Genomic DNA, 12,812 nt, shown 5'->3' with positions numbered 1-12,812 from the left:
TTGGCAGAATACTCAGTCTTAGACATCAATTGGAGCTGTCCGCAGTCCCACACCACCAACTATTCTCCCGTTTTCTTCATCTCCCTTTCCTTTGGTCCATAAAGATAGCAAATATCTTGCATGTAAAACACTTCACCTTAAAAAAAAAAAAATCCAAGCGTCTAAAAGAAAAGCTTTCCCTCCCATTTAATCAACTAAGTGCAATCGGGATGCCCTCCTAAGTTCTTCCCTCTTCCTCACCCCAAAACGGAATTCACGCTTCCCCTCTCCTCGGTCACTCCACGTGCGTGGGTTCAGTCCCGCGTGGGTCCTCACGTGGACTTCTGCACTCACGTCTCAGACCTCTCCTGCAAACACCGGCTTCCTCACCTACCACTCTACACAGTGCTGCCAGAATACTTCTTGACAAAACCCACAAGTCAAGTCACCCATGCTTTAAAAACCTATGACTTCCCAATGTCTAAAAATTAAAGCCGACGAGACGCTTTCAAGGAATACAAAGCCGTCTAGTATCCGGCTCCCTGTCCTACCCATTGTGGTAGAAATCAGCCCGCTTCTGAGCCGCCCATGCACCCAGGATGGAGCAACTCCTAAATCCCAGGACACTGCGGTCAACCGCCAGCCGGGGCGCCTGAAGGCAGTTACGCCGGGGCGCCTGACCCGAGGCCGGGCACTTGACCGAGGGCCACGCGGCCCCGCCCCCGGGGTCCGCGCGGAGCCTCAGTTCGCGTCTCGGCTTCTCGTCGCTTCAGGGGCTCGCACCGCCCGGAGCCGAAGAGGGCGAGGGCGTGACGCCGGCCCACACCCGGCCCCACCCAAAGCCCCGCCGCTCCTGCGAAAACCCGTCTGCCCTCGGGGCCGCGCGCCGGGTGAGTGGGTCGGGACCCTGCGGCGCGTCCCCGGCTGCTGCGCGGCGCGCGCGCTCGGCTCACGGTCGCCGCTGCTGTTTAGGAAGAGCTGCGCGCCGCGTCTCCGGGGGAACTTCGGTCCCTCCTGTCGCCGGCGCCCTCCGCCCGGCTGACTCGGGCCTCCCGCGGTGGGGAGGGGCCGACTTGCGCGTCCTAGCGGGAGTTGGGGAGCGGCAGGTGCAGCGTCCGGGCTGAAGTCGCAGCGCCCCTCCTCCTGAAGGCGGGAAAGCTGGGGGTCCCCCGAGGCTGGACTCGCTGCGGTGGGCCTCAGCCTCCTAACCTCCCCTCCCCCTCTTCCAGGAGGTTCTAATAACGTTTAATTGCGTCTTGGCTTCCCTTGTGGCTCAGCTGGTAAAGAATCAGCCTGCATTGCGAGAGACCTGGGTTCGATCCCTGGGTTGGGAAGATCCGGCGGCGAAGGGAAAGGCTACCCACTCCAGTATTCTGGCCTGGAGAATTCCATGAACTTTCCATGGGGTCGCAAAGAGTCGGACACGACTGAACAACTTTCACTTCACTCCACTTGCGTCTTGGGGCGTTCTGGCTTAAAAATCATCCCTAGGCTAGCAGGTCCCTGAATTCAGCCAAATCTCTCTGCGCTCCTTCCTCTCTGAGATGCAAGTACCGAGGGCAGGGGAGCAGGGATTGGACGGCAGCGCTGGCCTCCGCCCGGAAAAGAGGTCGGGACCTGCGGTATTACAGAAGCCCCTGGACCCTTCTGGCGGAATCGAGGGGGACAGTTAGGTCGTCCCTGCCGCCTCAAGTGAGTATTAATCACCATAGCGTGGGGGAGCAGGCTGACCCCTGAGAAGTACTGTTAAAATGATGCCTTCCTCCTTCCACTGAAAGGAGGTGGATGGGCTTGAAAGTTCCAGTTCCCCATCCTTTCCTCGCCTTCCCGGTATGATCCCGCAACCAGCGACCTGGAAGCCTGGCTTCCAGCCCCAGAGCTTTCCAGGCTCCGGGAAGAATCCAGGATGGAGGGAGGCTGGGGGCTGGAACTTAAGAAGTGCTGCCGCGTGGGTTCCAGAGGTGGAGGCGGAAGGGTGAACGGAGTAGTGTGGTGGAGAAGGGAGAGGTGAGTGAGTGCTCCAGGAGACTTTGAGAGAGAGATACGCCCCTCTGTAGAGACTTCATTGCATTTAGAGGGAGAGGAGGAATGAAGTCAGGCTGAAAGGTGCCCAAGGCCAAGCAAGTCCCTGGAGCTGGACGGTCAGGAGGAAGGGAAGGAAGTGGTCGTTAGAGAGGATGGCCGCAAGAGGGCGCAGGAGCGCCGGCGGAACGCAACTGCGGCTCCCGGGTGAGACTTGCAGGCTCTGAGATGGGGCATGAATGAGATGGGGTTGAACAGCAAGGCGAAGCCCATAGTGATGGTTGTTGGTTACCAGGCGGCTCTGACTCTCCGCCCCAAATTGCCACGCCTCAAAAAGGGGACAGAGGTCTGACTACAGCATGTGCTGGGGGCATTTCCAGCCTGGCAAGTGCCTCAGTGGCCAGGCAGCCTGCTGTTCCGTGAATTAGACTTTAGCAGCTTCTCCACAAAGTTGAGATGACACACTACTTTCCTTTCTGCGTTCGCTTTTTCAACTTAATGTTTTTCCATTTCATTCACGTTTTCTGAAGTGGGAGGACGTCTCTTTTTGTAAGACCGAGTGAAATATGTGTGTGTGTGTGTAAATATGTCACATTTTCTATATGCTAGACACCAGGGAAAAATTAAAAGATGGCACCTCAAATTTCTGGGTGCCTAAATTTAAAAAATAAACCAAAAATGGGTCACATCAAGTTTTAGTGAGAACACAGAGGAATAAAAATTCCTGTATAGCTCTATAGCTTCAGTTCAGTCGCTCAGTCGTGTCCCATGTTGCTCTTTGTGTTCCCATGGACTGCAGCCTGCCAGGCTTCCCTTTCCATTACCAACTCCTGGAACTTGCTCAAACTCATGTCCTTTGAGTTTATGGGAGTATAAAAAATACATCTAGTCAGGAAAGCTGATTGGCTTTTACTTAGATCTTGTACCCTATTGTTATAGCCACGTGTCTCGGGAAACAAACTCACTCAGAAGGACAATGCAGGTAGTGGAATGCAGTTTATTACACCGGCGGGCCCAAGGCAGAGTCTCCTCTCAGCCAAGGACCCCGACCAGTTTTTATGAAAACCTTATATACCCTAAGTGTACGTGCTCAAACCCACCTCCCCAAATTCTCTGAAACTAGTCTGAAGAAAGGAAAAGAAAGATACAAAGTTCACCCGTGATTTGTATGCCTTAAGCCTAGGTGGTCAGTTAATAACAGTGGACAACCATCAGTAGGCCTGTGGTCATACCCCCGGTAAGCATAATAGAATGTATGATTCTATTCCGTTACACAGATAATTAGGGTATCCTTTTAGGCGGCAGAGAGTCTAGGTACAAGCTCTGGGGCTCTTCCATGTTGGGGGGGGGTCTGATTTTCCAGTTGGTATGTCATTTCCATAGATACTGGGCATATAGCTCAAAGTCCACAGCCTGGCCCTGTTCTGTTTCCTCCTTCACTATCAGAAAAGAGTAAAGGTAAACACAAAATAATAAATTTCTAAAAACAACTCTCTGAACTTCTATGATAGCCTTCCTTTCTGTATTCCTCCAGCCATCTATGGGTAGTCTCTATTGTATGCAGATATTAAAAATGAAAGTCAATGATAGAGAAACAGAAAAATAGATGAGTCTCTAGCTACATCGTCATGGTTATTGTGAGACTCCTAGTGCCAAAATCCTAGGGTATCATAAAGGTTAACTCTAGTAACAACTGTGAGATGTCCAAAACAGCACATTATAACCTACTTGCAAACACACGGTGGAGACTCAGTAGTCATTGCACTGATGACGATATACATGTTCCAAACAGAAACTTACTCAGGTGTTACAGCCTTCATTAGGCTTCCGTATGCCTTAAAGTGCCAGCCAGACGTGTGCGCCTTCAAGACCGTGATAGCGTGGTCTTTGGTGGAGACGGCAGTGGTTGTCCTGAGACAGGGTGTTTGCTGGTAGGGGCTGAGGTGTGGCGTGCCTGCTTGCTCCACTGCTGCTCAAAACGGGTCTAGCAAGCAGCGGACACCAGGAAGAAGCTTGTTAAAGATGCCAGTTGATGGGCCCCACTCCAAACCTGCAGAATCAGTTTCTTCCTGGGTTGCGGAATGCTTTGTATGCATATTAAAGTTTGAAAGGCAAGATTTACATATGTGCTTTTCACCCTAGGCTTACTAGTAAAGATGACTAGGCGAGTTTTAATTACTACTACCCCTTGTGACCCCTCTCAGATTCTGTCTATTGGTCTGGGTGAGAGTACATTTTAAAAAATATATAGTTGACATTTGGCTTCCCGTGTTGACTCAGTGGCAAAGAAGCTCTCTGCCGTGCAAGAGACACAGGTTCCAATCTGGGTCAGGAAGAACCCCTGGAGAAGGAAATGGCAGCCCATTCCAGTCTTCTTGCCTGGAGAACCCCAGGGACATAGGAGCCTGGCTGGCTACAGTCCATAGGGTCACAGAGTCGGACACAATTTGAGTGACTAACACACACACATAGTTGGTGTTCAATATTGTATTTGATTCACAATATTGTATAACATAGTTTTAGGTGACCAACATAATTTATATAGAATACAAATTTGTTTTAATTACATCTTCCAGGCAATTCCCAGATGAAACCAGGATTATGCAAGAAGGCTATCATATTTTTGTGGTGTGAGACTTGAGTAACCTTTGATTGATAACTTTGGATTCAAGGTAGCAGAGTCTGTGTGGGTGGGTCAGGTCAGCGCACTCCACCCTCCCCATTGCTGTGGCAGCGTTAGTGTCTGACCGTGAGACGGAAGGGCATATGAAAATGGGGAAGGGGAACATTACGTTGTGGTCTCCATATGGAAGCTTGTTTCTTCCTGACCATGCCACGTGGCAAAGGGCAGGGTAGTGTGGTCTTTTTGCATTTCACGGGCCTCCTGAGTATATAGGTAGCAGGTGAAAATGCTACCTTCAAAGATGAACAGGTGTGATTTCTCTATATAATAGCATTTGAGAAAGAAACTCAGAAATGGAGGAGAAAGGAAGAAATGGTAGGTTCTCAGATAAAATTTGTGACTCAGGTCAGCAGCTGTGTCCTCTTTTCTTGCTGAAGCCCCATGTATTCAGACCTTGTAAACATTTACTTCTGTATCTCTGGTGGTCCTGCCTAACAAATTTAATACTTTTTTTTCCTCCTAATGTTAGCCAAGGTTAGGTCTCTAAGGATATCCCACTGCCTTCTCTCCATTTTCTTCACCCAGGCTCCCTTTAGAGCATGATGAATTCCTGCCATGAGTTACTGATGTGCACATGTTGAAAATGTTCTCTTTTTTCTTATTAACTTGGCGATGCGTTGATACAGAAGATGCCTGCCGAATATAAGGGTAGGTCATGGTATATCAGTGAAGAAGGAGAATATGTAATATCTAGGTCCTGTTTGGATTCAGCATCAGTCTATGTCACTGGTTCCCAACCTTGTTTTGGCACCAGGAACAGATTTCACGGAAGACCATTCTTCCATGGATTGGGGACAGGAGGTGGTTTCCAGATGATTCAAGTGCATTACGTTTATTGTGCACTTTATTTCCATTATTATTCTATCAGTTCCACCTCAAATAATTAGGCATCAGATCCTAGAGGTTGGGGACTCCTGGTCTATATAGACAAGGATAACGAAAATGCTCCGATAAAGCTGATTGCTATATGGCCTAGAAATGACACAGAGTTCTAAAAAAGAAAGAGCTCTCAGTTGCCTCAAGGAAGGACGTTCTATTCGACATACACAACAGTACAGGACATGAGAGTTATATGTGATTTTAAATGAGCTGTGCTTAACCCTGTTCTCATAATCAGATTAATGTTTCAGGGGTTAATGTTTTCATTCACCTTTTTTGCAAAACTGTCCTAACAATGCCTGCATGCAGGCAGCTAATAGCAATTTGTCCCAGCACAGCTGATGTTAATTTTGTTCACTTGAATCAGGGGCAGTTGGCTAGATTCCTCGACTGAAAAGATAATAATTTTCCAATTATCATTAACGGGGCCTTGGAGGGGTCTACTGAGAACTGTGCATGAACCATCGCGTTTCATGTGAATTGCCCTTGTCTGCTTCATTTCCCTTGCCTGGAGATTTCTTTGGAAAATGAAGCCTCTCACCTTTGTGCAGGCTTTCGTTATTAAGTGTTCTGTAAATTTCCTTTTTCTAATTAAAAAATTTGTATTTATTTATACGTTTATGTATTTTTTTATTCGGGCTGTGCTGGGTCTTCCTTGCACCACGCAGAATCTTTAGTTGTGACGCGAACACTTAGTTACATATGGAATCTAGTTGCCTGACCAGGGACTGCACATGCGCCGCCTGTATTGGGAGAGCGAGGTCTTAGCCACTGGACCACCAGGGAAATCCCTGTAAATTTCCTTCAATTCCATTATCATTTCACAGTTCTTTTCTTCTTTCTTACTTTTTGTTTCTCCAGGGAAAAAAAAAAAAAAGCATTCTGTAGTATATATTCAAATATCTTAAAATGCTGGAATATAATCAGCACAAATGAAAAATGAAATCATTTCAAGAAAATAACAATTTGTTGATGCGAAAACAATCTTCATGATGTTTCATCTTGTCCTCATTTCTTGAGCCGATCTGTATCTTTCACTCTAGATGAATGTTCATTCTAGATATTTAAAATAAAATAAGATATTGTTGCCCACATCTTAAAATCGCATAACCATTCCTTACTTTTGACTGAGCAGTACTTGGAAGTAGAGTTAAGGATCTGCAAATGAGAAATGCTTCCTAAGTGTTTTAAAGAGGCTGTCAGGAAATACTATTTGGTGAAGTCATTTTGTATAACTTATAGCTCTTACCAGAGTCCAAGCTCACTCTGCTCAGAGGTGTTAGGATCAAGAAAGGACTTTATTCGGGAGCTGGCTGACGGAGAAGATGGCAGGCTAATGCCTTATAATAACCATCTTCTCAGGGCCTGGTTGCTAGGTTATTTACAGATTGGAGACAGGGGGAGGTGAGGAAACCAAGTAAAAAGACTATTAAATCCTTGCAAATGTCTCCTAGAATGGCAAGCCTCAGGCAGGGGAATGTGTTAGTTGCACTTCCTTACAGTCCTTCACAGGTGGGCAGCTCAGGTTATCTCCCTGAGGCAGGCCATTATGTACAGTTATAATAAAAAAAAGGGTTAAAGTCACTGAAGCAGATCCAGTGTAAATTTAAAATTAACTCTTGCTGGTTACATAGTGTCATCTCTACTGAACACTGTTGCTGCTGCTAAGTCACTTCAGTCGTGTCCGACTCTGTGCGACCCCATAGACGGCAGCCCACCGGGCTCCCCCGTCCCTGGGATTCTCCAGGCAAGAACACTGAAGTGGGTTGCCATTTCCTTCTCCAATGCATGAAAGTGCAAAGTGAAAGTGAAGTCTCTCAGTCAAGTCCGACTCTTAGTGACCCCATGGACTGCAGCCCACCAGGCTCCTCCCTCCATGGGATCCCAGGCAAGAGTACTGGAGTGGGGTGCCATTGCCTTCTCTGCTACTGAATACCACTGGGTTGGAAAATGCAGAAACCCCAGGATGAGTAATATGTTCCTTTTTTTTTTTTTTTTTTAAATAAGCAGGTCTTGCTGTCTCTAAGCTGAACCTGGTCACCTTTTTTTGAGCAAAGAAGAGCCCTGGGATGTGAAGAAAAGGAGACAACAGTCACGCACCCAGGTAGGTGGGGATGAATAACGCAGATTGTGTAGGGCTGATGTCCGAAGGCCAAGGAGGAACCGAGGCCTTAAACTGTGGCTGGGGCGGCTCTGCTCACTGGGGATTCCCTCGAGAAGTCCAGGCCTCTGTGTCCTGCCGTCACAGAGGTCCCGCTCCCGCTCCGCTCCCCATGTCCTAAATCCTCTAAGGGTTTCCTTTTGCTCAGGTGATCTTCCATGGCAATCGGAGTGAGAACCAGAGGCTTCTCCATGCCCGCAAGGGGTATTCCAACTCTTCTTCCATTGCTTAGAGGGGGCTGGGAAAATCTGTGCGTTTACAGAGTTCCTTTATGGACTTTGTGTGAGTTTCTCCTCCCGTGTCTCCTAGAGACACCTGCACGTCTGCTGACACCGGGAATGTGAGATGGACGGACTGCCCCCCATTCACGTCTGTGCGGAGCAGGCCTCCCCAGGGCCCAGACCCGCCACTGGGTCCTCAGAAATGAACCTGGAGCCTCGCAGTGTTTACCCAGCGTCACAGTGGAGTAACCTGGGCCACTTCTTCAAGATATCATTGACCCTGGGCCCTGCCTAGACTAATTGACAGAGGCTCTGGGGGTGCAACACAGAGGATGGGAGAGTCCTAAAAAATAACGGAAATGATCCCAAGGGAGAGTCAAAGGTGAAAATGGCTTTGGTGAATATTGCTCAGAATTTCCCGTCTATATGAATTACTTTTGGATCCCATTAAAAACAGATACTGGGGGCCTAACACTCAGAGGTTATGACTCCCCAGGTCTGGGTCATTAATTTGCAGTTTGAGCAATCAATGAAGTTGCTTCCCCCAGACCTCATTCCCAGCAGCATTAATCTAGAGAAATCAAGAAAAGTGCCCGAGTGCCTTACACACAACCACCCTATCTGAACACAAATACTGCTGCTCCCAGTGAAGACCACCACCAACTTCTGGAAAGATGACATTCTCTGCTCACCACTTGCAAAATGAGTAGGGACTAGAGAAAGCAGTGGAGTCTGAACAGTGGGGGGACAACACGTATTCATTCACGAAAGGAATGTTTCATGAGGATCTACTGGGTGCTCACACGTATGTGTTAAAGACACTGTGCTAAGATCCACACATTATGAGAGTTGATTGTTGTAATCTGCTGGGGACGGAGGCTTCAGTGTTGGGGATGGGGTCTTCAGTGTTGGGGACTGGGTATTCACTGTTGGGAACTGGGTGTTCTGTGTTCATCTTTACCAGGAGGATTTAGATGTCAGGCTTGCCTTCGTGGGAGTAGAGATTATCTTTGTTTCTTCTCTTTCCATATCATGGATAATAAAGATAAAACCCACCCACCAAATTTCAAGTCCTTTTCTCTCCTTAACCTGCCTGAGTCTGAGCATAAAACCTGGAAATGCCAGATCCGTTCACGAAGGTGGCAGAGCTGCCGGGAGCTCTGGTCTCTGAGCTGCTCTGAGACGGGTGACCAAGGCATGGGGGCGGAGCCATGGCGGGACATTTTTTCCTTTTTTGGTCGTTTAAGTGATCATTTTAAACGGAATCTGAACTGACATTTCCTATTAGGCTCTGCAAGTCTGATTTTGGAAGAGGGACTATATTCTGGATGAAAACTCTGGAGCAGCAGAGCTGTGGCCGCAATGTTAAGAATCAAATGAGAAACAGGAATCTGGGGCATTAAATGGGCTGCTTGTGAGATGGGACTGATCCTGGGTGACCAGCACCCCTGATTCCAGTCTGCTCTTGGGGCAGATGCATTGTTAGAGTTACCAGATTCAAGTCACCATGAGTTTCACCTGGATTCCCTGTGCTGGTATGTGCCCGAAGTCCTCCGTGCGCTGTTCCGTGTGTGGTGGGAGACGGATAAGGCAGGCAGAGTGATATTACTATCAAGGGCGAAGTCTCTGATCGTAGGGCACAGAGGTGCTGGGGAAAGGTTGGCACAAGTGAGGGGGGCTGGGAGGAGTGGGAAGAGACTGCACTGAGAGTCCTCAGCCCCAGTGCACCTCAGCGAGGTGTTCAGGGACAAGAGGAGCGTGCTCCCTGTGAAATGTGGCACTGTGTGTTAGAATACTAATTTCTGCCCATTTCAGGTTTTCAAGAGTTAATCTGAACCTACCTCTTTTCAGTTCCAGCAACCTCAAATCAAAGATGGTTAAGAGCACTTTATCTGCAGGAACTAGGGGACAGGTTTTTCTAGGAAAGGAAAGTGGAAAGTGAAGTTGCTCAGTCGTGTCCGACTCTTCGCGACCCCATGGACTGTAGCCCACCAGGCTCCTCCATCCATGGGATTTTCTAGGCAAGAGTACTGGAGTGGGTTGCCGTTGTCTTTTCCAGGAGATCTTCCCGACCCAGGGAATGAACCTGGGTCTCCCACATTGTAGGCAGACACTTTACCGTCTGAGCCACCAGAGAAGTCGGTTTTTCTAGAGAAGATGCCAAATGAAAGCAAGATTACTATTTGATTGTATATTACCCAGTCACCTTGGTCTTGGAAAGCCTAGGTCACTGGGTGTGATTGGCTGTTCTTAATTTGTCTTCTCAGGTTAACATGCCTTGACTCGATATTAAGTTTTGTGTGCTTAAATAGGCTACCAAAGCGTGAGAATCACCTCAGCTTAGTGGCCTCCTTGTTTAATCACTTTTAACAGTGGGAACTCAGTAGGCGGAATATTACACTTCTCATCCATTTGCAAGGTAATTTAGGAGTTGTCCACCTAACACAGAAACGCACAGGCATTTGGGTGCAACAGTTTCACCAGATAAGCCACGTGTGTAGAAACCAAAGGCCACGTCTGTGACAGCAGGAAAAAGAACACGAGCAGCTGTGTAAACGCATAACTACCAAGTGTTCTGGTTAAGTCGTTTTATTCATAGTTACTGTGGAATAAGGCGCTGTTTGGGAATGCAGGAGATCCATTTCTACCGGTGTGAAAGTATCACCTTCAGATATCACTGGTAAAGGAAAGCAATTTCATTGACATAAAGTCTGATCTGACAGTATGCCAGTGTTGAACCATGTATGTAGTATCTTAGCAGTGGGGTATGTCTGGATGTGTACTATGCAAATTCAAAAGTAGTTTGTGACACATGGAAGTTGCATAGCCAGGAGGATACACTTAGTAGAGACTAGAACATCTGGGGATAACATGTTACTACCTCTGGGGGGGAGGTGGTTAACTCATGGACATTTTTACTCGATTTTGTTAAATATTTCATAATGTGTATTACTTTATAATTAAATTTGCTCCTCTGTAATTTTCTATCACTACCTTAATATATGACCACATGTTTCGCAGTTTAAAGAACATTCTACAGTTCATAAGTTAGAAATCTAGCAGCCTTGGCCGGGCTTTCTGTTTCGGGTCTTAGAAGGGCAATGAGGAGGGGCTCGTGAGGCATAGGTTCTTGTCTGCAGCTTCCAAGAGAGAGTCCAGTTCCAGGCCCACTCAGGTGCGAAGCAGGACCCAGTTCCTTCTGGCGGCCTCTGTGCCACCCTTCCACCATCACACCTTGCACCTGGTGTCCCTGAAGGAGAGAAGAAATACTGTGTCATCGTGGACTCATTTGTTCCCTAATCTTGTACAGTGTATTCAGCTGAAAGGATCATCACAAGTATTTCATGTCAGGAAGGTTATTACCTCAAGGTCTAAAACTAGAAACTACTCACAGTTAGATTATGATTTAAATGCAAGTCATGGGATTAGTGAATAGAAAAAATTAGTGACCCCCCAATCTACCCACTGCAACTACCATCACCCACCTCCATCCCTCTCCTCCTTCATTCTCTGCTCCTCATTGCGACCTCATGCTCTCGGCCTGTGACCTTCAGATATCTCTGGAACTAATGCTTCCCCTTCTCAGCCTCTTTACTGCGCTCCCACACCCGTCCTGTGCATTTCAGACCTTCATCTCCATGAAACCTCTGTCCCCTGATCCCAAACTCTCAGCCCAGCCCTCCCCCCTTCCGTTCTCCCAAGCCTTTTATCCTTTGTTTCCTCCTCCTCCTTTGTCCTCCAGTCATTCCAGAGACTTCGGCCCATTTCTCATGTCTTGTATGTCTAATGCCCTCAAATGTTCCAGTCTTCAGTTACCAAGTATCCTGCGCCATTTCCCCCAACCCTGTAATTCCTGACTCTGCAATTTCCCCTGCAATTTTGGGGAATAGTTTGAGAAGAATAGATATTAACTCTTCTCTAAGTGTTTGGCAGAATTCACTTGTGAAGCCATCTGCTCCTGAACTTTCATTTTTTGGAAGCTTTTTTAAATAGCACATCTATATATGGCATTCTCTGATGACTTAGCAGGTGAAGAATCTGCCTGCAATGTAGGAGACACAGGTTCAATTGCTGGGTAGGGAAAATCTCCTGGAGGAGGAAAATGGCAGCCCACTCCAGTATTCTTGCCTGGGAAATTCCATGGACAGAGGAGCCTGGTGGGCTACTGTCCATGGGGTTGCAAAGAATCGGACGCAACTGAGCGACTGATGCCTGCATATCTATATCGATATAGATAGATAGAAGTGTATATCCATCTGGTGCAATGTGTCATTTAAGGCCGGTGTTTCCTTATTGATTTTCTGTCTGGATGACCTATCCAGTGTTATGAGTGAGGTGTCAAAGGTCCCTACTTTTATTGTGACTGTCAATTTCTCCCTTATGTTAATACTTGGCTTATGTATTTTGGTGCTCCTATGCTGGGTGCATAAACACTTAAAATTGTATTTTCTTCTTGGGTTGATCCTTTGATCATTATGTAGTGTCCTCCTCTGTCTCTTTTAAAAGTCCTTATTTTAAGGTCGAATTGGTCTGGGAATTTCCTGGCAGTCCAGTGATTAGGACTCAGCGCTTTCACTGCCGTGAACCAGGTTCAGTCCCTGGAAGAGTACTAAGATCCTGCAACCCACACAGCCAAAAAACATTTTTTTAAAATTTTAAATATACTGGCATGTGGAGTATGAGAGACTTCTTGGGATATACTAAAGTTTCAAAAAAGTTAAAAATAGAATTACTGTGTGACCTAGTGATTCCACTCCTGGATATATATTGAAGAAAAAGCCAAAACACTGTTTCAAAAAGATATATGTACCCTAGTGTTTATACTAGCAGTATTGACAATTGCCAAGATATATAAGCAACCTAAGTG

General features: G+C 47.1%; 1 long non-coding RNA gene across 1 annotated transcript; it reads left to right on the top strand.

Moving 5' to 3' along the window:
• Positions 1–639: 639 nt before the first annotated feature.
• LOC138424769 (uncharacterized) lies at positions 640–9,009 on the top strand. The gene is made up of 3 exons (XR_011250960.1): positions 640–869; positions 7,574–7,667; positions 8,034–9,009. It is a non-coding gene; the product is annotated as an uncharacterized lncRNA (long non-coding RNA).
• The last annotated feature ends 3,803 nt before the right edge of the window (positions 9,010–12,812 follow it).

This window comes from Ovis canadensis, chromosome 19 (genome assembly GCF_042477335.2).
Source record: "Ovis canadensis isolate MfBH-ARS-UI-01 breed Bighorn chromosome 19, ARS-UI_OviCan_v2, whole genome shotgun sequence".
Taxonomy (NCBI): domain Eukaryota; kingdom Metazoa; phylum Chordata; class Mammalia; order Artiodactyla; family Bovidae; genus Ovis; species Ovis canadensis.
This window is presented reverse-complemented; position numbering and strand designations above follow the sequence as displayed.